The sequence below is a fragment of the Mastigoproctus giganteus genome, chromosome 11, assembly GCF_048544385.1.
Source record: "Mastigoproctus giganteus isolate SK-2022 chromosome 11, ASM4854438v1, whole genome shotgun sequence".
NCBI lineage: Eukaryota > Metazoa > Arthropoda > Arachnida > Uropygi > Thelyphonidae > Mastigoproctus > Mastigoproctus giganteus.
This window is the reverse complement of record NC_143585.1, coordinates 129,363,575-129,390,260: the sequence shown is the minus strand read 5'-3', so window position 1 is coordinate 129,390,260 and position 26,686 is coordinate 129,363,575. Positions and strand designations below refer to the sequence as shown.

The 26,686-nt window shown below is 38.7% G+C and overlaps 1 protein-coding gene across 1 annotated transcript in view; it reads left to right on the top strand.

Moving 5' to 3' along the window:
* Positions 1–5,446, top strand: part of LOC150078427 (protein phosphatase 1 regulatory subunit 3C-like) — a 58,533-nt gene extending 53,087 nt beyond the window's left edge. Inside the window, exon 3 of the mRNA XM_090385133.1 lies at positions 5,171–5,446. The gene's annotated coding sequence lies outside the window, so the exon portion shown is untranslated. The remainder of the gene's footprint in view (positions 1–5,170) is intronic.
* The last annotated feature ends 21,240 nt before the right edge of the window (positions 5,447–26,686 follow it).

The window sequence follows — 26,686 nt, the reverse complement described above, 5'->3', positions numbered from 1 at the left end:
ATGTTTTATACCTCATATTAAATTCACTACCTCAAAAAGTAATCAGCTTTGGTTCTACCCAAGCCTTGTTACATAATACATTCTAACTGGCCACGGTTCTTTGAACGCTTGTCTTCTTCAATTCAACCTAGCTAGTTCAGATACCTGTTTCTGCGGCGCCTCTGAAGACTGGAGTCATGTCTTATTCCTTTGCCCAGTTTACCAAGAATTAAGAAAAACATTATCTAGTACAGTACCAATTTTGTTCCCGGAAATTAAAGATATCTTACTGCAAATCAAAATTCCTTCTCAGTTCTACACAGGTTTTCAACAGACGACGCGGATTACTGAATTGACTTCTGTATTCAACAAAACTACTTTTACGAACCTCCTGTGTTGAAGTTCGGCTTTATTTACTTGAGTTTCATTATTTCCTTAGGTCAGTGTTAACCTTTTTTCTTTCTCTCTCTCTCTCTCTTATTAATTTTTTTCTTTAATTAATTTATTTCTTTTTTTTTAATGATAATTCTTATTGTAACATTTTATCCAATTAAATTTATTTTGTTCATTTAAATATGTTTATTCTAATATTGTTAATTATGCTAGTCCCTTTGCGGACAGGTTTTTTTTTTTTTTCCGTATGCTAGCCCCTTCGGGGGCAGGATTCGCTGGTCACCAGTTTATTAGAGACGGGATTTTCCCCTGCTTGTACCCAGATTTGAGCTTCCTGGGTACGGGAACTGCTGACATCCAGTGGTATTACACTTTCTCCGGTGTATGCAGGATTCTTTGTGTTCCTCACCACCATACGTGATTATAGATGACTGCTGCACCCATACGACTAGAGATTTTTACCTATGAGTGCTGGTAATATTACACTGAGTGGACAGAAATCATGGGATACCTACCTAGTAACGGGTAGGCCCACCTTTCGCCCAGATAAGGGCAGTCACAAGGCGAGACATTGAGTCCACCAGTTCACGAAAGCGTTCCACATGTATTTCCATCCATCCATCCATGCTTGCTGCACCGCTGTTCATAATTCCGTCGCATTCCTGGCTGGAGGATACAAAGTTCGAACGGTCCTTTCCAGAGCATCCCAAAGGTGCTCCACACGGTTTATGTCCGGTGAATGGGGAGGCCATTCCATGGTGGTAAAATCTGCGGAATGCTCTTCGAACAATATTCTAGTCACCACGGCTCTGTGGGGAGGCGCATTGTCCTGCTGGAAGAGTCAATTGCTCTGTGGGTACACGATGACTATAAAGGGATGCAGATAGTCTACAAGGATGGACACATAACCTGGACCGTTTAGAAATGCGTCTAGACGTACCAGAGGTCCTAAAGTGTGCCAGTTGAACAAACCTCAGACCATTACCAACCGTCCACCTGCCTGAACAGTTCCTTGTTGACATGACAGGTGCATAGCTTCGTGCGGTTTCCGCCAGATACGCACCCTCCCGTCCGCTCGAAATAACTGGAAACGGGACTCATCGGACCAGGAGACCCATCTCCAATCATCTAAGGCGCAGTGTTGGTGTTCTTTCGCCGAGTTGGAGCGTAGAGTCCCGTGTCGTGGTGTTAGCAGAAGGTCGGCGGCTCCCATAACCTACTGTGACTAATGATCGCCTGATGGTCTTGGTGGAGACGTTTTTGGCGTGTCCCTCGTTGAAGTCGGTATTGATTTGTGACACTGTCGCTCTCCGGTTGGCTGAAACAATGCGAGACAGACGTCGAAGGCCACATTCATCCACTACCTTTCTCTGCCCACAGCGCTACCCACGATGAGATGTTATTCCGGAAATGGCGTATTCCCGATACTCTTCATACTGTCAAATGGTGATAGCACAATTTCTGTACTACCTCCGCGATAGAGTGACCCATGCGTCGGGCATCCACTATCATCCCTCTTTCAAAGTCAGTTAACTCACGACGTTTATCCATACTGACATCGAATTACGGTTCGTCCACTAGCGAGAGGCATGACAGCATCGCGTTGTCCAGGAACCAGGTATCCCAAGAATTCTGTCCTTTCAGTGTACATTTCGTTTAGTGCATGTATAGTTGGGCCCGCCTGGAAAGCAGCCTTCCTGGTAGCTAGCTGGTAACAACTATACAACACAACAACAACAACAACACACACTACGCAAACATAGCACTATACTCATTTCGGGCCGTTGTACAGAGTTTTGTATATCATCACAGAGAACCATGGCCGAGATTAATGTTTATTGACCGCATTACATAAGACAACACATGTCCACATATTACAGAAAAGATCCGGAATTTTGTACATATGATTGCAAGGGTAACTAGAAGAGAGTGGAGAATTCGTGGTAGGTTGTTGGAGTTGCTTTACGAGTGCGTTTTCCTTCCAGTTGTCGCATATGAAGCCCATATGTGGTTAGATTCTGCGCTGCAAAAAATGAATATCAGGAAAGTATACTGACAACAATTTTGCTGAAACTGCCCATGGCTTGCAGAACTGTTTAGAACAAGGCGCTTCAAATTATAACTTCATTAGTAAGTATTATCACCTACGACGAGCAATCCCTTACGAGCGACTTGCTATACAAATATAATTCGAAGCAAGTTATAAACAAGAGAAGAAACGTTTATGGAATTCTCTTATAGTTTTGATAATAATGAATCCAGAGCGCACAGGCCTCTTTAATCATATTCGAATTCTCTTATAGTTATTTGGCAAAAGATCAATAACGAAAAAGGGCGTAACACCATAAAGTTTTTCCTACATGTGGCAAAAAATGGTAAGGGGGAAGCTGCGTTGGTTTTAATCCAACCTTGCAGGCTACATTTTTCATATCAGGCCGTGGGTGATTTTATGTTAAATTGCATGTCATAGGATCTGTGAACATATGCACTACATTTGCGGCAGTACGGACACTTGGAACATACACTATACGTGTGTCAAGAATATGAGGACCTGAGGGAGGACTTTGTGGAAACAATTTCAACTTTGTCAGCCTTAGAATCTGGATGTGAGGACAGCTTATAGCAATTAAGGACACTTTCAGGCGTTCTCTGTCCGCGATTTTAATAAACGGTGTGTGCTATTAGAGTTGTATCAGCACTTGTGATATATTATGGCACATCCACATAACAACTGTACAACTACGGATATGATGATTAGTGACTCTCAAAGTAGTAACGCATCTGGTTGTATTACAGTCTTGCTGTCCAAGGGCATGTGGACTAAATATCATGCTTTTTTCATGTGGACTTCACGTCTTCTTCCCTTTTATGTTTTTGGTTTTGGTTTCTATGGCTCATGGGCGACTTGTATGCCCTTGTCAACATTGACCAATTGTGTGACTTATACATAGGAGCTTTCTGCCTGAATGATGTAAGTTAAAGCTACTGAGAGTAGAATGGCCATCATGGCTATGCATCGCCTAGTGATGCATATGACCTGAATTGCCCTACGTGATCCGCGGTCGCTACCGTTGTCTCATTGTGGTGACACAGCGGGATCAGCACTTTGCTGATCTGCTCGCAGGAAAACATGACCCTCAGCTAATCTGATATGTGCAACGCTACCTTTATCCCATACCATTATATGCCTCCATCACCTGGTCCTCAGCGCTCCAACTCCACTTAAACAAATTTCTCGATTAAGAGTGTTAGCTTCTGAAATGAATTAATAGAACTGGGAAACAGAACACTATTTCTAGATCAGTGCTTTTCTCGAATCTAGAAGGGGATGCCTTGGAAAAAACAGACTGAGCTCAAAATATCCAAGCATAAGCAACTTATAACCGTCACATCGATGTCACCAATATCGATGATATCTTCAGGATAGCAGGACGCAACTAGGCTGACACACAGCTACCTCTTCAAGCATGGCTAAATAATCTAGGTTGTCCAAGTAGCATATTTCGGGAAAAACAACACAGCTTGTCAACAAACTAGCAATAGACCTAGACAAGTTCTGCGAATCAAAATTAAATAGATCGGAAAAACTGCAGTAAACCATGTTTATGGAGTTGCGAGATCTATCCAGTGGAAAGAGTCCAAGAGATTCTGCTACTGAAAGGTGTCAAGATTAACTCTTGATAAAGTTACCTATTTATGGCAGTTAATTATGTGATTTGACTTTTTTAAATGTACTGTAGGCAAAATATTGATTTTATACGCGTTAGGAAATTGTATATAATGTAAATAATTAATATTACTGTGGATTGCCCTTCTGGCTAAATGACCATGTAAGGGGATGCAGACTGTACTGATTTTAATAATAAACTTAACGAGTTATCGTTGTTAGCTCACCCCGAACCTGGAAAGGTACTGAGTGGTAGCTCCACCTATTATCTTTCCCGAGAACTCAGTAATTTGTGCGCAAATTACGTGAGTTCTCTAGTCTGTTTGTCTGTTTGGCTAGAAGCGAAACAGGCAAACGTTTCCAAGAGAGAAAAACTAGCCACCCTCGCCAGAGACCGACTAATTTGGCCACTGTGTGACTAAAGCCCATAAAGCTTCCTTGTGTCATTGACTGGATTTGAACCTAAGCCTTCTTCACATTATGCGGAAAGATAATGGTCATAACCGCTCTTACACTTGAAGTAGAATACAGGAAAAGTGACCATAAGACGCAAAAAGTAACTGAGTGGTCAAGTTCTTGGGTATAGAAGTACACGCGTTTGAGGGACAGTGATACAAGCTCGCGTGATTACTAAATACGGCGATGTTCTTGTATTATCTATATTTTGTAAAATCCTCTGACCTTATGTGGTCGTCCCGCCCAGAGTATAAACAGAAAACCTATTTATAAATTTACAAAAAAAAAAAAAAAGTGTCGAGTCGTCATGACCTTAACTGCTTCGAAGCCTATTTTGAATAACCATCAAATTTAACTTAAAACAGAAACTACCGCGAATAAATAGGATTGTATAAAGTGCATGTATGTAGGATTATATTAAACTACAATTTAATACAGTTGAGTTTTTTTTTTTTTTTTTTTTTTTAATTCATTCATATTATTTACTTTAGAGGCTATTAAAAAAGTAACCTACGCAGAATTGATCGAATATTGTCCCAATTCGATCCAAATTGACCAACTAATAAGATAATCATGCAATTGCATGCTTGATAACGACGTCTTATTATATGCACAATAGTTATTTTATATATAAAATTTCGCCACAGTATTGTTTCATGATTTTATATTTTATAGGTCTGATGTAAAGTGCCTGTTATGGGTGGCAAGACTGAATGCAAGTTACCTTTCAAGCCTTAAAGAAAAACTGTTTCCAAGTCAGCAAGATGGAGTCTTCTGTTAAAGGACTCACTCTGAGTTACGAACAGCGAACCATCAACAATTGGAAAATAATGAACTGATTTTACAACAAACACACTTCATTCTTCCAAGTTGCTTCCACTGGGAACAGAATCGAAGTTTTATAGACATTTTACCAGCTTAATGTTCTGTTTACTTTTTTTTTTCTGTTGGTTTTCTAGGCATCTAGTCTTAATCGTTGGTTTTGAAGAATTGGTTAAAGTAAAAATCTACAGTAAAAGGACGTTTCAAATATCCATTTATAATTTTTGATCTTTTAAACAAAGTTATTATTGTAATTACTTATGAATTATCATTTAACATCAGTTGTATTCAAAGTAGTTGTATTAGATAACTTCATATTGCATTTCAGGATTTAGGGTTTTTTGTTATCAACCTGTTATGCTATTACTGTTTTAGTTGAAAAATAACTTTTAAGATGAGCTAAAATTAAATGTCTGTGTGGCAAATAAAAGAGGAAAAAAGAAATTTTAAAAATGGCTTCACCTGTCCTTGAAGCAAGAGGAGTTTGCACAGAAGGTAGGCAGAATACTACGTCAGTTAGGCAAGTTACGCTTCAACATTTTTTTCAATCTTCCAAAACGCCTAATAATGTAGGTAGTACTGTAACGTTGTAACATGCGTCATTGTAATTTGAACGAAACTCAGAAATGACGAAAAAAGGAAAAAAATAATGTAAATTAGTGCTATTATATTGAGATAGATATTTAAGCTAATTTCTCAATCACAGTTAATGTAGAAACAGCGTAAGCGGAAAGTTTTCTAAATTTCAAGGGAAAAGATTTAATTCAGAATGATTGGTAATAAAAAGCCTTTTTAATAATCTCACCAACAAAGTGAAGACGATGGAAATAACAAAATGCTTTTCCAAATTGAATGTGGAAGGGTAATTATTACCTTCTGTACGTAGTGATCAGCATTTTGATTAAAACGAAACTCGGACAGTTCCGCCGCGATCTTCCGTGCTGATCATAGCGAGTTTCATCCTTCATGGCCTTTATTCATTATGGTTTAAATCAAAGATTATTCTTGGTTCTCCTTAGGGATATCCCGCCCCCAGTTGAGAACCTTGGTTTAGTTAATTGTTTTATGCCGAATGTAAGAGAACACGGAATAATGAACAGATTAAGGAATTAAGACAATTTTTTTTAATACCTACACTTGATTAAAAAAACAAAAACGCATGTTGCGGAACGAAGTGCTAGAAAAACAGTGTTTTCTGCCAAATGCTTGGCTCTTGATTAATTTAATGGTTGCCATTTAATGAGCAGCTGTGATTTACTTAAATACTCATCTCTCGAATTAACCTATCGCATATAAATAGTTCCATCTTCAAGATCAAAGAGGTTTCGGTAACAAATGTTTATACATATATATAAAGTATGTAGCAAGTGAAACGATTGTATGTAGTCTGTCCTCTATAAATAAAATTAACAGTAATAACGAAAAATTCTCTTCGCACGCGTTGTACGCTACCTTCTGCTACAGAGAATGCGAACATGTGTCGTGTCATACCTTATGTAGAGCGGCCTGCTGCTCTTAAATGTTAGTTCAGCTTCGCCTTGGTACACTGTGATGACACAACTGTGTAAAATGGCCAGAAATGAGTAGTGCTATGTCTGTGCAGTGTGTGTGTGTTGCTTTTTTTTATTGTGTTGTTTCTGGCTCTTCTGCTATAAGGGAGCGAGGATCACTAGGAAGGCTGTTCACCCAGTACCTTTCCACTCAACGCGATGAAGGGCCTTACTTTGAAAGAACATTAACTAATTTGTTGGTTCTCAAACGTCAATAACCCAAGGACGCCTTTTCGTTTTAGAAAAAAAAATTTTGCCGATTCTCCAAGCTTAACAGAGCTGTTTCTGTGCTGTAATTTTTTTAAAAAATATTTATAAGAAATTTCGGGAATTATTTGTGGACCACAGTTTGAGAAACTGAATTAGGTATTACATCTAATTTGGCATATCGTATCGCTGTACATTCTGCTATGGATAAGATCGTCTGCTGATTACACTGAAGTGCAAAAGTGTTTTCCAAACTGTAAATACTTGAATCGAAAGTTCTGCTTTAATATATTTTTAAAAATTATCATCGTATTTTGTAGTATTACATAGTTTCGAACATGGGACCGGAGAAACTCAATACTTTCAATCTGTGCATTCGGCTACGCTTGTGCCTCTAATAAAATAATCCTGATTGCCAAATTTAACTTACTTAATAACACTCATGAGGGAGTGCAGGGGAAATTATAAAAGTTTTCTGGTGATTTAAATGTATAAAGGTTAGCGAAAGACAGGAATCATGTTATCTTGCTTCAAAATGGTTTGGATCGGTTGCAAAAATGGTCTGGAAAATGGGAAATGAACTTTAATGCTGCTAAATGTAAGGTTTTGCACCTAGGAAAAAGAAATTCAAGGGTTACTTACAAGCTCGGAGGAGTGGAATTAAAGGTGGTTCAGGACAGAAACTCATTGCTTACGATTCAGTCAGTGACACTTTCCATGGAGCATAAAAAATGGCTAGGAAGGGGCACATGGTACCCTTTCTATCTATAATATATAAGACCTTCGCAAATAGGGAAAATGAAGTCATTGTTCCTTTGTCCCTTTACGATGGTGCTACTGCATTTAGAATATTTCGTTCAGGTCTGGATGCCATACTTGAAGAATAGATCTGGAGCGTGTAGAAATAGTTCAAAGAAGGGCAACGAAGAGTGCTAATTGATCTCCATATGGAGAACGGATTAAAAGGTGCGGACTACAAAACTTGGTAACTAATCATCTTTGGAGGGGTGCGGAGAGACCCGATATAGGTCTATATAAGGTCCTGAAAGGAATCAGCTATATGAACGAGGGAGATATATTTTCACTGGTAGAAGAGAGAAGAGCCAAGGGGCACAAATAAAAAAAATTGGGGAGTAATGGAAGGATGAATCTTCCGAAGTTTACTTTTGAGCGGCGTGTTTATAGATCATTAGAACGAACTGCCTGCGTGGTCGAGGTAGATATATTAGATATAGTTCAAAGAAGGGCAACGAAGAGTGCTAATTGATGTCCATATGGAGAACGGATTAAAAGGTGCGGACTACAAAACTTGGTAACTAATCATCTTTGGAGGGGTGCGGAGAGACCCGATATAGGTCTATATAAGGTCCTGAAAGGAATCAGCTATATGAACGAGGGAGATATATTTTCACTGGTAGAAGAGAGAAGAGCCAAGGGGCACAAATAAAAAAAATTGGGGAGTAATGGAAGGATGAATCTTCCGAAGTTTACTTTTGAGCGGCGTGTTTATAGATCATTAGAACGAACTGCCTGCGTGGTCGAGGTAGATATATTAGATAAAGTTCAAAGCAGAATTGGATAGTCCAATATTTAGCGACGGGGAAGTATAAGTGACAGATTTTTTTCCCCTTTTTTTTTCGCTGATGCAGACGTCTGCTCACTTGCATCATTTTATCATCATAACACTAATTTAATTAAAGAGAAACATTTCTACTTAATTTTCGCTATCCTCTTTTTTTAAGAGACAAGAAGAAAAGTTGTCTTCAATGACTTTCGGATCCCCTTTCCACTCATTTTGGACAAGTCTGAGTATATACTGTATTCTATCAAGAGACTGGAGAAAAACAAACCTCGATCTAATATAGTTAGGGAAGGACGTTAGAAATAGTAACTGCGCCGAAGTTACAATTAGTAAACAGATACATTAACAAAGATTTAAACTCTAGAATATTAATTTCTGCTGCTGTTACATAAAAACTAATATAAATATTATAACCTTGATTTTTAACAGAATTGTGTTAGTATGTTCTGTTTCGTTTTTTCCCCATCCATTCGAACCTAGTCTAGATGAAAGCTTTGTTCACCGGTAGTTTGGCCTTCATCTTGTATACAAGGGCATGCTTGTATTCCAACTATAAAAAGTAACAACGCTCAGAAATATTTTTGCTGTAGTCAGAATTCGTTCCACACTACGTTCGAAATTTAACCTACATAAGGAGAAGGTGGAGGAGGGGTTATTTTTGGTACTGTTTTAGGCCTGGGTTAGCGGGTCAATTAAAAAAAAATGACTTGGAAAGTGAGACAGAAGATATACTGGGGAGAAAGTTTGTGAGTGCAAGCTAAATAGGTGAAGAGAAAGGAAAGCTGCAAAGGACTTTTTTTTTTTTTTTTTTCCAGCAACCAAAAATGAATGGAGAAGGGAAAAGCCAGGACGATGTCTACAAGGAACTGTTTCTCTGTACACTTGTTCTGCAGTAATAGGCCTGAAGTCGAACAACTTAAAAAAAAAAATTGTTAAATTCGGAAGACTCCATTTTGTATGAGAAAATTTTCCAACTCATTTTATTCTTTTAATAATTTTCTTTAAAACACACACAGTAAAAAAACATAGCCTATAAGAAATGTATGGTAAAGTATAAAAACAATTGTAGAAGCAAAGTTGAAAATCTAATTTGTTACTATGGAACAATGGTACAAGACTATAAACAAAAAATTCAAAAGTAATTTTCAATTTTAAATTTTTTTTCTGAACCTGCATTCCTTTCCCCAGTAATATGTACGTAATGTCGCTTTTTTTCCAAAAATAATTGTGCTTATTCTATTTTCACTGCCTACTTTCTGAGCAAATTTTATGTATGAACTAGCAGTCAAGAAAAAACTGGTTGATTTATGTCACAGGATAATTAATAATAATAATAGTAACATTAATAATAAACACTTGGCTATGGAGTAAATGATTTGAGGTAACAACAGTGCCTTCACTAATTACAGCTCTTTAAATAAATAAATGAATGTTATGGTGATACGCGTTTTTTATAAACGCCTTTTTAAAGATGTTTATTTTTATTAAATTTTAAATTTTCGCATTTTAGATTGTAATTTATTAAGCGATTTACTCCAGAATCAGTGTCATTTTAGAGACTAAAATGTTGTTAGTTAACTAACTAGTAGAAGTTACTTAAAGTCTTAAAGTGATAGCATTTCAGGTAATCTTATAAATAATACAAAATGACACGATATGGTCTTACTTTAAATGTACAAACGTGCGTACAATGAAACCATAAAGACCTTGATTTACTATATTTTCCTAATAATTTGTGATATGTCTATTTATATATACAGCTAAAAGTGAGAACTATTTTTTAAGCTCGATGCAGTCTAATTGTATTACAGTGTTATTTACTTATATGCATGCAGACTATTGTCTTTTTTTTCTTTTCTTTTTTTTTTATACGAAGCACAGAATTTGTTCCTCTGTGCTTCAACTATTGTATATAAAATATATGTGCATACATTATGTTTATTGCCCTCTTATTCCTTAACAATACTGTTAAAGTTCCGTTTAGTTAAGTTTCCATTTACTTTTAAACATCTTAATACTTTGATTTGAATGAACTCTAACACGGCTGACTGTATGAAGAGAAATTTTTCAATAAACTTATTTAAGAATATTTTAATACGTTGGATTTTCAGTACATGAGATTTTATATTAGAACATGTTGATCTAACCCAGCCGATTGCCGGATAAGACTTAAAATACTACTTTGCATATGGACTAAAAAAAAAAAAAATACTAACTTTATAGCTGCAGTACTCATATTTACCGCATACCTTCTCAACTATCTATCTATCTCTTGATAAAGTCGAATTTTCGAAAATAATTACAATTTCACATTTTATGTACGTCTCTCATTTAAATCACGTTGTTCAATTTCTTCTCTCAAAAGAATCAAGGTTTAAGAAAGAAAAAATATATATTTCAGTCTGAACTTAATCACGTAATAAAAACTCAAGTAATAAAAACAGCTGCCGAAGGGGGTAGCCAGGTGGGTAAAGTGCCTGTCTGGCAACACAAAGGTCGCGGGTTTGAATCTCGCCTCGGGCTTGGATCAGAGTAAAATGCAAAAACTTTGGGAGGTGCATTGTGGCCACAGAAGCCGATGCGCTAACAGAAAACAAAAATAATAAAATAAAATAAAAACAGACATGAAACTCTTTTATCCAATTACTGGTTCAACTGTTTATCGTTGTGCTTATAATATCCTGATTTATAATGTCAGGTAGTCATTTGCGCTAAGCTATCTATTTTTATTATGCTTAATTTTGAATTTAAAAATTAACTCTTTAAATTATGGTTAATATACTAACTCGATTCTGGTTCAGACTTTCCGGATGATATGATTTATCTTTGTTGATAGAAACCTCGTGGTCAACATCGTGAACAAACATATGTTCGAAAATGGTCTGGATAATATATAATAGATTTTAGTTTCAGAAGTACAGCAAACTCAACAAGATAACATATTATCAAAATTATTTTTATTGCTATATTAAAATAAATAAATTTTCTGTTTATACTCCGGGACGACCAAACGGTCAGAGGAGTTCACAAGATAGAAAGAATACAAGAAACAGCACCGTATTCAGCAGTCACGGGCTTGAACCCCGGTCACTCAAGGCACGTGTACTTATGCACCCGCGCGCCTGACCACTAGGCTACGGCCGCCTTAAAAATAAATTTTCTGTTTATACTCCGGCACGACAACCAAGTCAGTAGAGTTTACAATAAATCGTCAATACAAATATTTATCGTATTTAGTAGTCACGGGCTTGAACCCCGGTCCACTCAAGGAACGCGTGCGATGCACTCTCGCTCCTGACCACTGGGCTACGTCAGGCCTATATTTATCTTTTTTTGTGTGTAATAACGTGCAAGTTAATTAGTTTTGCAGATAAGGTAATGCTATTGTGGGGAACTGATCACTCTGAAGACTCAGCAACAGTTTCTACTTAGATTTACAGAAGCCTACGTCACCTTATAAATTCTCTAGATCTAAGTCTTAGTTACAAAGTAAATTAACTTTTTTTTTTCTGATTAAGTTTACCATTCATAGCGCAGCCTTATGGTATATGGAAATTTAATCCCGTCTGTTAACGTCCGAAAAGCGTCCACTGTTCTTTCTGATAGCAAACGCAGATTACACCATCGCGTTGAAGCCCTACAAATTGACATACGTAAGTCTTGCAAGCCTACAAATTTAGCCCTACAAATTGACATACGTAAGTCTTGCAAGCCTACAAATTTACATCTATAAACAGTTAATAATCCTCTGGCTTAAAGAAAAATATTCGTATATCCCGATACGGCAACCTTCAATGTTCCACCTACAAAAGAAAAAAAAAAAGTATCCCTATCGAGTTTCCATGCAGACATCTGATTTCGACCAGCCCATTAAACCGAAGTCTTCCCTCTCACTTAATTCACGTACAGAAATGAGATATTTTCATCAAGAACTAATTTTTCTGCACGTTTTCCAGGAAATCTCAATTTTTCCTGAAATTAGGAAAGCCCAAGACTATAATATAAAATATTCAAGGTGTGACTTGACCATGACTTTATAAAATGGAACAATGACGTTTTTGTTCCCACTAACTACCATCATAAAATTCAGAAATGAAAAACATTGAAATTTAACTACCATTTTTCAAACCTAACAAGCTTATATCATCAGAAAGCTGTGACATAAGTATCATTAACAAGTATCAAAATTAACAAGGGATTAAGGATTCAGTAGTCAATCTTGAGGAATGGTAGTCGGTGGCGCAGTGCACCCAGATTTTTTTTTGTGGGGGGGAAGCGTGTGGTCTTTAAAAAACGAAAAAAAAAACGTAAGTTTTATAAGCATGAACAAATGACAGTACAATTATAAAAAATAAACCAATTGTTCTGGGAGAATTTATATGCCTCTACGGACGCATCCCCCACTAATATGTCTAATTGCTAAGACTTGCAGTCCGCACCTTCTAAGCCGTTTTTCATACGATCATAGTACACTGAGCGTCTTTGTGCCTTCCTGTCAATGACGCCTTGTTACAATTTATATAAAAGGCAGTTCATGTGGGATAGTGCCAAAAAAAAAAAAAAAAAAAAAACTTTATTACGTAGAAAGTTCAATTTAAAGCTCAATTTCAGTTTAGTGGTAGCAACGGCGTATACATGCACTCATAAGTAGGAATCATATAATGAAAGCTACATAAATTTAAGAAGACCAGACAATTCTACATCAACTGCAGCAGTTTATAAATCATCGAAAAGTAGCGATACTGCATGTAGACGTATAAGTTCGTGCACCAGGTGCTGTGCTGTGCTGTGCTATGCCACGAAACAAGATTACCTTGAATAAACAAATGTTCCGTGGTTTGCGGGAAGCATAATGAACATGGTGCATTGCCCTGTCGTACTGTGGTGAGATAAGTAAAGCTATTTCAACATGGAAGGTAAAGTGTGCAAAACAGCCAAGAGATAGAGCGTGCACTCATTGCTGGTCTATAACTCAGCAATGTAAAAAGCCATGTACTACCACTCATTCCTGAAGAGGCATTTACACTGATAAATACGACGAAAGTGCCGCCATTTTCTGGAAACTGCAACAATCATCTATACCACAATGCAAAAAGACATAGGACTGGAATTTATTTTCTAAGGGGTCTTTCGCAGCGATAGCGATGGAAAATATTTAAGCATCCTTTCCCTCGCCATTCTCCAAGCAGGAGCCATTATGAATTTGATTCATTCCAGAAGACGAAGAAAACCCATTCTGAGGTCAAAACTTTCGGACAGCACAAGATAGCGCGACCAGTAGATCACTTTCCTCTTCTTTCTTGTCGTGGCGCATTATAACCCTAGTCCTTTTTGCGCCATAGAAAGCCAAAATCAAATCATCTCCAGTCATTATAATAGTTAAGTGATGCTAGAAAGCGGACTTTTTCTAACTATGCCAAAATCAAAAAAATTCTCTGTTACTTATACCTTCCTGCCACCAAAGAAGTTTATCCGATTCTGTTTTAAATTTTTTCAGACTCTCTTCCTCGAACATTGCAGCCAGCGATTTATTCCACTGATATAAAACATGCGACGCCAAAGTAAATTGCATTAGATGCAGCATTCTGTTTCTTCTCAAAATTTTATATTTTCTCTCCTGCTAATGACAGTATGCCTCCCTTGTTCATTTCACTAATTCCCTTCAGGGCTTGATATTCCTTTATTAGCCACCCACCCCCAATATGTCTCGTTACCAAGCTTTACAATCTGCGCCTTCTAAGTCGTTTTTTCATATGGGCATCGATTAACACCCGTCACCAACCTGGTTATCCTTCTGAACAGTTCTAGAAGCTGTCTTTTTTCAAGTATGGCCTCCAGACCTGAACACAATGTTTAAAATGCGGTCTCACCATCGTCTTACACAAAGGAATAACTGAATCTTTTTTCCTACATGCGAAGGACCTTAATAGCTGACTGAATCTTTTTCCTCAGATTATAAGAAATTCACGGATTTCTATTCCCCAGTTGCAAAACTTTATATAAAGCATTAAACTGCAGTTTCTATTTTCAGCCCATTTGTGCAACCCATATATGTGGACATGTGTTGTGTCTTACGCAAGGCGTTCCCTAAACTTAGTTCATCCCGGCCATGGTTCTCTGTGATGTGGCGCACTATGGTCATAGTTGCCGATGCGCCTAATAAATCCCTAAACCAACAACATCTCCGTGATGATATACAAGACTCTGTACAATGGCCAGAAATGAGTGTAGTGTTATGTTTGCGTAGTGTGTGTGTGTGTGTGTGTGTGTGTGTGTGTGTTGTTTAGCTGTTCCTGGACGCTTTTCTACCAGGAAGCAGCGATCACCAGGAAGGCTGCTTCCCAGTACCCGTCCACGCCACGAGGAGGCGGGCCCAACTATACACGTACTAAACTAAATGTAATATTTCCATCACCCATAGGAATAAGGTAAAGTCCTATGGGTGCAGCAGTCTCCTATAATCACGTACGGTGGTGAATACCACAAAGAATCCCGCATCCACTGGAGAAAGTGTAATAGCAATGGATCCCAGCAGTTATCGTACCCAGTAAGCCCAAATCTGGGTACAAGCTATTTAAAATCCCGTCTCTAATAAACTAGAGACCAGCGAATCCTGCCCCCTAAGGAACTAGCAAAAAAACTATTCCTACGTGACTAGCATAATTAACAATTTTACGGAAAAAAAATTAATGGACAAAATATTATTACGTTTCAAAAAATAAAAACAAATAAAATAATAAATAAATACAAATAATAAATTAATTAGATAAAATGTTAAAATAATAATAATTATGAAAGGGAAAAAACGCTTTGTTGAGTATAGAAGTCAGTTCAGTAATCTGCATGATGTGTTGAAATCATATGTGGCAAATTCTTGTAGAGCTGAGAAGACATTTGGATTTGCAATACAACAAGATATCTTTCATTTCCAGGAGAGAAATTATGGCCCATGTCTAGCCCACTATACTAGATAAAGTTTGTCTTAAATCTTGGTAAACTGAGCAGAAGAATAAGACATAACTCCAGTCTTTGGAGGCCCTGCAGAAACAGGTATCTGACGTTGCTAAATTGAATAGAAGAAGACGAGCGTTGAAAGAACCGTGGCCAGTTGGAATGTATGATGTAAGAAGGCTTGGGTAAAACCAAAACTGATTACTTTTTGAGGTAATGAATTTAACCGATACAAGTCTTTCTGAAGCAAAACGGCCTGGTTCTTGTCATCAAGCACCTTTCATACCTTTAAATCATCAGCAAACTTTGAAAACTAACGCTGCGCCCCCTCATCAATGTTATTAATGAAGACCAGAAACAGACGTGGTCCTAACACTGATCCCTGAAGCACTCAACTTACTACACTGGTCCATCCTGCGGAATGTCCATTTAGGACTACTTTCTGTCTCCTATTTTTAAGCCAGCCCATAATCTAACGAAGGAACTTACCGGTAATCCCAATTTGTGAAAGCCTATACACTGGTGTGCAAAACTTAAGGACCAACACTATTTCTAAAAGTTTTTTTTTTTTTTTATGTGAACCCCAAACATGAGAGGTATTAGAAGCTATAGTACTTAGTACCGGGTTGGAGGTTGAGAAGACGAAAGAAGATATTTGTTGACATTGGACTTAATCTTCTGTAGTTTGTAATTTTCAGGAAATACGTAGGAAGGAAGGTTGTTCCAGAAAATGGCAGTTGAATGAATGAAATGAGAAAAAAGTTGAAATGAGGAAGATGAAAAGTTGGTTCTGTGGGTTTGAAGTTGGTCAGTAAATGGATGTTGGCTGGTGGCGGCACGTGTTCGGACTGTTTTGAAAGAGAGAGCGGGAATTATAGAAGCCAATTCAGTGCCCATGGAAGTATCTGTAGAAGAGGCATGCAACAGAAACAGTACGTCTATGAGAAAGCGAGTGAAGAGAGATTGTCAGAGATGAATCATTAATTAACCTAACTGCCCTCTTCTGAATGGAATCACAAAATCAAACGAAACAGCCCGTGGAGATTTGCATAACTGCAAAAATTTGAATCGTAATGAGAGGGCTCACATAAACAGATAAAAGCATCAGTTCAGCAGTTATGTGCAAATTACCGAATGGTGAGCACGATTGTTACAGACGCTCGATTAATTTCATACAGTGCTACTACAGACAACGAAATGGCCAGTAGACAACATCTGGATGACTTTACTCGGGATCGAATAATTGGGAATCACGAGGAAGGTCGAAGCGCGAGGAGTGTGGCTGCAGAGTTCGGTATCGCCCATAGCATCGTCTCACGTGCGTGGTCAGCTTTCGGAACGACAGGTACAGCTGTTCTAAGGACGAGTGGTGGTCGTCCACGAAAAACAACACCCAATGATGACCGCTATATACTATTACAGGTCAAGAAACCAACTACACAGGACACAGGATATCGCAGTTTACAGTGGCCAGGCGATCCACAAAGGTGGACTGTTTGGCCGACGGCCAGTACGCTGTGTCCCTTTTAACACGCTCATCGGAGACACCGTTTACAGTGGTGCATCGAACAAAAAGACTGGACAGCAGCGCAATGGGGTAAGGTAATCTTTACTGATGAGAGTAGATTCTGGACGTCAGTCAATCTGGCGAGAGGTTACCACACGGTATCACCCCACAAACATCACTGAAAGGGGTCGACATATCGGTCGAGGTGTTCTCGTCTGGGGAGGCTTATCTTTGATGGAGTCTGCGCGGTAGCACAGTGGTATCGTCACCGTCCTCCCCAAATCGGGTGGAAAAGGCCTGGGTTCGAATCCCGTCGATGACGCGAGGAACTTTAATGGGCTTTTTTCACTCCGTGGCTGAGTTAGTTGGTCTCAGCCGTAGATAGCAAGGTTTTTCTCCCCAGTAACTGAAGTTTTTTCGTCCAGCAAAACAGGCAAATCAACCATAGAACATACGCAATTTACAGACACAAATACGGGTTAATGTATTTAATTACGGGCAACCCTAAAAAATAATAATTTTTTTTATCTTTGATGGACGTACACAGCTCCAGATACTGGAAGGCGGTACTATAATCAGTGTACGCTGCTGTACCGAGGAAATTCTTCCCCATGTGCGTCTGTTCCGAGGTGCCACTGGCCCCGAGTTCGTGTTTATGGATGATAACGCCACACCCCATCGCACAGAAGCTGTTGATATGCTTTTGGAAAGTGAGGACATTGTTCGTATGGATTGGCCTGCTCGTTTCGCCGACCGATATCATGGCAGCCAGTGCTATATTGCCATTTTTGTCCCTCTGTACCGTTTTCTTTCGGTTGTTATGTCGGCGTTGTTTTCCTCATCAAATCTGTACATCACGAGGTTCCTTTGGTATGCTTTTCCCATACCAATAAAAATCGAACACATATGGGACGCTCTGGGGAGACGCCTAGCTGTACGTCCACACTCACCAGAAAATGTTCACCAGCTGAAGATGGCGCTGACAGAGGAATGGACTATGTTACCGCAAGAAATTATCAACAACATTGTTCTAAGTATGGACAGGCGGTGTTAAGCCTGCATCGACATTAGGGGTGGGCATATCTCCTACTGAGGACCACCTCTTCCCTTTGTTCCATCTCTATCATGGCAGCCAGTGCTATATTGCCATTTTTGAATGAAGTCCCCCTGTACCGTTTTGTTTCCGTTGTTATGTCGGTGTTGTTTCCCTCATCAAACCTGTACCTCACGAGGTTCCTTTGGTATGCTTTTCCCATATCCAGACCACTCCTATGAGAAGCTACAGGCGAAAACCTGACTGGTCCTTAAGTTTTGCACACCAGTGTATAATATTATGTCTTCCACACAGAACCGTAAAAAAACTTTGCTGAAGTCAAAGTAAACAATGCCAAAGTTGTTTCTTGCATCCAACAGTTTTATAACTTAATCATAATAATTAACTAGATTGGTAGGCAAGACCTCTCTTCACGAAAGACAGAACAAAGCTCTAGCAACACCATCTATTCCATCATGCAGTATGAATGATGTCTTTTGTTGTTATGATGGTTATCATAGCGAGATGCAATGTGCCTTATATTTCGAAGTACAGCCATAAAATGATTTTCGCAGGCCGGCCGCTAGATAGTCAACCGTACCGAACCTATTGGTAAATCTCTAGACGGCATCCGGATCAGTTGGTGCACAATATCTGCCTCTGTTATCCCATCTAATGACCGGAGGGAAACATGTTGGAGGCCACATTATGTCAAAGATCTGTATATAGTCCTGTTGTGTGTGTTGGACATATCCAAATATTTTATTAATTCATACATGTTCCCCTAGTCTACTTTTACCTAATCCACCGAATACATCATGAATAGCCCGTGTGGGTATTCCATGATACAACATCATTAATAGTCAAACAACTAGAACAAACATCTGTGAAAAGATCTAAACTTCCCAAATACTTCCACATTCATTTAACAAATATACGTGATCTCAGTTCCAATCACAATTATGTCCATATCTACTTATAATCTGCCAAGTCCCACTTACTTTTTCTGACAGAATCACAATTATCATGTGCCTCAACCACCAGTCATCTTAGTTGCCCTAATTATCCGCTCTATGTTTCCTTTCGCTTCAAAGATACTTGTGCATCGGCTCTCGTATTCCTTGCCCGTTAATTCCTAATTCGAAATCTCCACTTTCTGATCACCTGTGGGTTAAAATCTCCCTACTCCATCTGTAAAATTCAGCTGTTGCCTCTATTATTCTCCTAACTCCTAATAACTTGGAACTCTTTGACTTCCTTTCTTTGAAACTCGATTTTCTCCAATCTCACTTTTCTAACCTTGAGAAAGTTTTTTTTTTTTTGGAGACTAATGTTCTCTATTTCAGCTGGGTTCAGTTTTGTGGTTATGCAGATTCAGCTTGTCGAGATGATGAAGCTTATGCAATTACTAATGACTTAAAGCACACATAACTCAATACACCCTTGATCTCTTTTTCACCAACAACCCTTAAAAATAAACTGTCAGTATTAGTGATTCTCTAAGCATTTCAGATCACAAACTGATGATGGCCTCTTCTCAAATGGAGCCTTTTGCTAATGGCCATTCTCAGCTTCGTGTCATTTGGCATAAAGGAATCCGAAGTGGGATGATCTGCGTGATTTCCATTTCTCCTTTCCTTGGTTGGATTACTGTTTTAAACCTTCCGATCCTAATGTTTGCTCAGAGTGCGTCAGTGAAATTATTCTTATAGGATTGAAGTCGTTTATTTTGCATTTGACCTTAACATCTCAACCGTTATCTAAAACCTTGTTATCTAAATGTGCTAAGGCTGTTCAAGATAATGCAGCATACGGCACTTGGCTTGTATCCAAATCTCTAACTTGCACTCTAATTTGCATTCTACACTATCGAACCTGTGCTGTCTGAAGAACTTCTTCCCAAACAACGCAGTGAACCTTTTCAACTCATTGACAATAGACCCTGTGAAATACTCCGAAAGCAAGCAGTACAGAGTGAAGAGCATCTCAGAAGCGCACTGCTTACTTCAACTATAATCTTGACAATGAGTGAACTTGTAAACAATATTGTAAATATACGCACTTGTGTAAATATTGTAAATAATTGTATTCGTGCATTTTTGTACACTCTTCTTATATTTAAATACTGTAAATAATTGTAATTTTTACTTTTTGTACACCCTTCTTATATTGTATATAATTACAATTCTTGCATTTTGTACACCCTTCTAGCCGGTCGGCTGTGTATAAGGGGTGAAAGCAAACACTTGCTATTTTTTAATAAACGGATTTTAATAATAATAATAATAATAATAATAACTTCATTTTGTCCACACTAAAGCTCGCAAAAACTGTAAAAGAACAATTATTAATAAATTCAAACTGTGTTTCGACCAAGCGAATAGTATAAAACTTGCTTCTTAACTTTTGGCTTCGAATATTGGACTCTCGTCCGAATGGTAGCCGAGCATTCTGGTCTCTGGCGGCAACTTCTGTCCATTTAAATTCCCACCTGTGGTTTTATTGGTTTGGTTTAGTTTGGTTTTGGTTTTTATAGCGCATGGGCGACTAAGGCCATGATGCTTTTTTTTTTTTTTTTTTTTTTTTTGCTGGCTCTTGGGTGTGGGCACCCCAGAAGCGGGACTGCTGGCACCCACCAGTCTTGCACCCTTACTGGTGGGTGCGGGATTTAGGTGCAATATGCACAGCCAGAGTTAATAGATCCAGGCATAGCTCCTCGTGCCAGGGATGGGCACCAGGTGGTAATTGCCCAATGGACTATCACCTGGTGGCAGAGTAGTCTGTTTCACTTATAACACATTACACACACGTGTACACACACTTACACTAACAGGCCATTATGAGAACATGATATTATATGGTAAATTGGTGGAGATGGATGTATGTCCGGGTGCCACCCTTCGACAGTTAAATACATACATACATAAGGCCATGATGCGCCATGTGATTTTATTGCATCCTCAGCTAAAGACAAAGTCGATTTACTAGCATCCTATTTTTCTTCTAACTACTGCATTGACAATCTTGGTAAACTGACTCCTTTGGTAAACCAATTCCTATCATACTCGATACACTCCACTTAACGCCTCCGGTGGTCTTCCAATAAGCAACAATAATGTTGATGCCGAAAGAGCTCCGCGTCCTAACGGAATTTCTCTATTTGTTGTCAAAACCTGTGTTTCTGAGCTTGTTCCCGCTCTGTGTCGCCTTTTTACACTTTCTCGTTCAATTTGTGTTTTTCCTTCTGCTGCGAAATTATCTCATATTGAGCCAGTTCCTAAAAAGGATGGCAAATCCCTAGAGTCCAATTATTTCCCCACTGCACTTACCTCTACTTTTTTTCAAAGTAATGAAGAAATAGAAATTCGTCAACTCTTAAAGTATCCCGAAATCTTCCATCTGATCGATGATCGTCAGTATGGATTCCGTCAGTTTCAATCGACATATTGGCTTATGCTATACAACGTGAAACAAACTCATCCTGGATTCATTCATACCCTTATTATGGTTTTCCTTTTTCTGAAAGTCATCTTGCAACACGCAGATCAACTTTCATCTGAATTTACTCTGACTCTGTATGCAGTCTGATCGCTTTCAGAGAGCATTTTATAAGAAGCATGACTGTTCCCCCTTCTACCTTCCCTACTTCTCCTTGAACACATTATACTGACCATAACGAAATTTCTTCATCCCTTACATCTGGATCGCACCATGTCTCCATTGTCAGCATTGATTGACCTAATGATAAGCTCAAATTGGTTTATTTATAATTATCCTGGAACCTTTTGGCATTTTACAACTCTGACATCCCTTATAGTTTCTTAAACCTCTTTTTTTCCGCGGTGGTCTGTATGGACATATGTGACTCCTTTTGATTTTTGCACCTATTTACATATTTCTTTCTGTGCATAAGGCACAAGTACTCACAGGGAGGATGCAAACGTGATTTTGGCATACATCACTAACCTGCGTGTTTCTAATGACGTCCCTAATCCTCCGAATTTGAAGTTTCTCCCAACCCTTAAAGAGGCCTCAATGACACTAGTAATGACTCCCTTACACTTCTCCCCTTGAATTAGCAGTTTCCCTGAACTCTTAAGGAATACGCAATGACACCAGCAAAACCTATTGCACCTCCTTTGATTGAATTTAATTCCATATTTACAGAACAAATTCCTTCTATTATCCAAGCAGGCCACGCTGTGAAAATTTTCTTCCACAAGCCATGCTGTGTCCCTCAAGTTTAGAATTAATTTACAAGTTTAGAATTAATCCACGTCATGTCTGGGCAGAACTGCAGACATAAGAACGTTTTGTCACTTATAGCAACATTTGTCCAGCAATACTTCATATTTCTTGATCAAGTTATCAGTTCGTTTATGTTTCAAGTCATTGCTACCCGCATGGATCACCGTACACCCTTTAGTATCTTTAAAAAAGTGATAGCTATTCAGTCATGAATTTTCGCACCTGGCAAACATACTCTAATTCTGTTCCATCTGCCTTTATTAAAGAATGTATTTCCCGTTTTTCTAACAATTAAATCCTCCAGTAAGACTACCTCGTTTAGAAGGAGAGCATTTTGCATTGATAGACCCCCCCCCCCCAGGAGCTGGGCTCTAGAGCGCTTCGATCGGTACAGAATGAGGCACTTGGTTCTCTGTCAAGCTCCTAGTTTGATTTTTCTGTAGTCATCAACTCTTCTCCTCAGACACTTGATTCAATCTCTCCTAACAATACAAGGAATTGTAATTTAGGGTAGTGGCACGCCCTGGATTTAGCGCACAGAAGAGAATCACTATTAGATAGAGAAAGTTCTGAACACATGCGATGTTTTATTGGGTTTTCGGAGCATCGGCGACTAAGGCCATGTTGCTCCGTGTATATTGTCTGTAAATTGCATGTGTTCTGAGGTCGATTTTTTTGTTTGGTGGACGAAAAACCCCAGTTTCCGGGAGAAAAAAACTATGCTACCCTCGCCTGTGACCGACTAACTTGCCGACCAGGCTAGCCGGGTGGATAAAGTGCCTGCCTGGCAACCCAAAGGTCGCGGGTTCGATTCCCGCCTCGGGCTTGGATCAAAGTACTGCAAAAACCTTGGGAGGTGCATTATGGCCACAGAAGCCTATGCGCCAACAACTACCAAAAAAAAAAACAAAAAAAAAAACGGACTAACTCAGCCAAGTTGTGAAAAAGACTCATGAAGATTTCTCCCGTGATACAGGCGATAGCGAGTAGAATAATAATAAAAAAAAAATGTACGAACTTCATTAGGTAGGAGACTGTCGGTGACAATTCCTCCCATCAATCACGACATCCTGTGACACGTTATGCGTATCTTTCAGTGGAAACCATAATTACGTTTTAATAAAGATTTAAATAATAAAAATACCAAAATTAGCATTATCAAAGGCACATAATGCGAGAAAGCAAGCTTATATAGCATTAACCGGAAAAAAAAAAAAAGCCACCCTTATTTCACCCATCCACTCGCTCCAAATGTTTGTCAAGTTCTGCCTTGAATCTATTTAAGATATCAACTTCAACAACAACAGATGGAAGTTTGTTCCAGCAATCAACCATTCGCTGGCTAAATGCAAACTTCCGCACATCTATCCTACAACTGTCTTTCCTCAATTTGAATTTATGCCCTCTCATGGGATTATTCTGAGCAAGAGAAAGAATCCCAACAGCACTGAGCATGCTCAAACATTTCAAGGCTTTATACACCTCAATCAGATCACCTCGCAGGTGCCTAGACACTGCAATTTTAAAAATCTTAAGCCTTTCTTCGTAAGAGCAACCCTTTGTTCCGTTCACTAATCTTGTTGCTCTTCTCTCTACTCGTTCCAACAGCTCTACATCCTCCTTGAAATGAGGCCTCCAGACCTGTATACAGTACTCAAGGTGTGGCCTGACCATTGCCTTATACAATGGGATAATCACCTCCTTATCCCCGCTAGAAAAACCCCTGTATATCATTGACAAGACACCATGAGCTACTCTTGCAGACCGTCTGCACTGCTCAGAAAACTTCATATCTGCCTGCACAATTACCCCCAAGTCCTTTTCATTCTCTACCACTGTCAGCGTAGTACCACAGAATTGATACGTTACTCTGGGGTTACTGCTTCCCATATGTAGTACTTTACATTTATCAATGTTAAACTTCATTTGCCACCTCTCAGCCCATCTCTTCAATTTTTCTAGATCCTGTTACAGCATGATCTAGTAATTTACCTTTAAAAATCTCCCCCTTAAATATTAAAAAAACTAAAATTACAAAACTAATCACAGTATACGTGTATTTCTTTCTACGCATAAGCCAATTACAAGTTCGACAGAAGTACTCATAAAAAAAGGTGCAAGCGTGATACAGTTATAAACCGAAACGCTACATTAGTGAACAGTGCGTGGTTTATTACAAAAATAACGTTGAAATCTTCCAGTTCCGAGTCTAAACTATACAAGAGGTAACATCGAATATTAAAGCGAGACAGAGAGAGCAATAAGCCATATTGATAGTGACACAAAGTCGCGCTTTGTGGGAGTAGCGTGAGGGGTCACGCCAAGACTTTCAAGAGCCTCGATAAAAGCAAGAATATGCTCCCACCCCCAACTCTGTGAAAAGGTTTGTGAAAATGAATACAGTAAACACTATATTCATTTTTCCATTCCCTAAGGGCTGGTTCCAGAATACAGTCACTCTCAAGCTTTCATGTTAACTGGCTCGGGTAGATTTTTTTTTGTTTTTACACGTGTGTTTTCACCTCATACTTGTTTTACAGATGCCACCGTATTCATTAAAGTACAATTTATTTAAGATTTTTGGTTTTTAAATTTGATATGCAGAACTCAGTTCCCTACTTTATGCTTTACAACGTAATGCTTCCAGTCCAGTCGTAGGACGATGGTTGTTGTTGTAGGATTTTTTAGGAGCATTAACGATAAAGACCGTATTACGCTGTATAGGTTGATTTTTGTGGGGTTTTAAGCGCATCAGTGACTTAGACCATGCGGCGTATATATTATCTCTGCAAATTGCGTATGTTCTGTGGTCGATTTTCTGATTGCTGGAAGAAAAATCAGAGTTTCCGGGAGAAAAACCATGCTACCCTCTCCTGAGACCGACTAACTCAGCCACGTTGTGAAAAAGGCCCATAAAAATTCCCCCTTGCGTAATTGACGGTATTCGAACTCAGGTCTTTTCACCTGGTATGTGGGAGGACGGTGATCATACAAACTGCACTACGCATGAAGGCGTCGAAGGATGAGGTTGGCGCGTCGAGTTCTACTGCCAGTATCATACCTGTTTAGATTTGTCCGACGACAGCATCACTCACTCACTTCATAATCCTTCTGAACGGCCCCGAGCTTACGTCTAATCACTTCATATATGGAACCTTTAACGTAAACAGGCACATTATTCCACGGCATAATACACTACATCTGTAATTCGTTTAGCCAATTCAACTAGTACTTATTAAATCATTGGTTCACCCGTGAATAATGGTCAGCTCCACTCCATATCATAACAACCTGTTGTAATACTTGTATACATTAATAAATACTGCGCATAGATTAGTTTGATGACCTGATTTCTGTTTACATCTCCTAGCCACGTGCCAGCCTCATACCTTCGATGACACTAAAGCCACACAGTGTAGCAAAATGCTGAATCTGCACCATGTACTTATTAATACATTTGGAAGGGTTTTTGCCTAGTGTTGTTGAGGGTGTTGCCACAGATCTCCTTTCGTGTTCTCGAATGAATATCTCCGATAAACCAGGAGGTCATCTGTAACGAACTTCAATATTCAAAGAAAAATTATCCTTTCGTCAGACAAGAGACAATTTCACAATATTATCAGGCTATTTTTTATTATAGTTTCGCTAAAAATAACGTGAAATTAGAATATAGAAAAAAATCGCGAATTAGGGTTCAATTTGAAAGTGTATGCAATTCTGCCCAGACACGATAGGAGGGAGCATATGATGCGAGCCTTGTCAATAAATTCGACCCTGGAGAGATTGTGCAAGGCTCATGGGGTAGAATTTTTCTAAGCGTTGTCTGTGCTTGTTAACAGGAGAGACAGCTTCTACAGGGATGGGATATATTTATATAGAAAGGGTGCAGGAATATTTCCTGATGCTATCGGGGCAGTATTAGGTGGGTCGGAAAACCGTTAGCTTGGGTAGATTCAGAGACTAATAGATTAACAGTAGTCGCAGGCAGAGGTGAAAGTAATTCTTGCACTGCTTCTATTGGAATGAGCAGCAGCATGAAAGCAAGATGCTAAGGATTTCAAAAACTGCTATAAATTATAGCATATAAATTTGATGAATATAAAGTGATGGTCAAGACATCAAAGACGAATATAGTTGATATATCAGAAATGTGGTATCACACGGATATAAGGAATGCAGAATTTGAATTTGGGAGTGCAATGTATACAGAAAGGATAGACGATAGAAAGGGAAGAGGGTTATGCTGTTAGTTAAGAAACATAAAATCTATAAGGCAGTACATCCAGTTGAC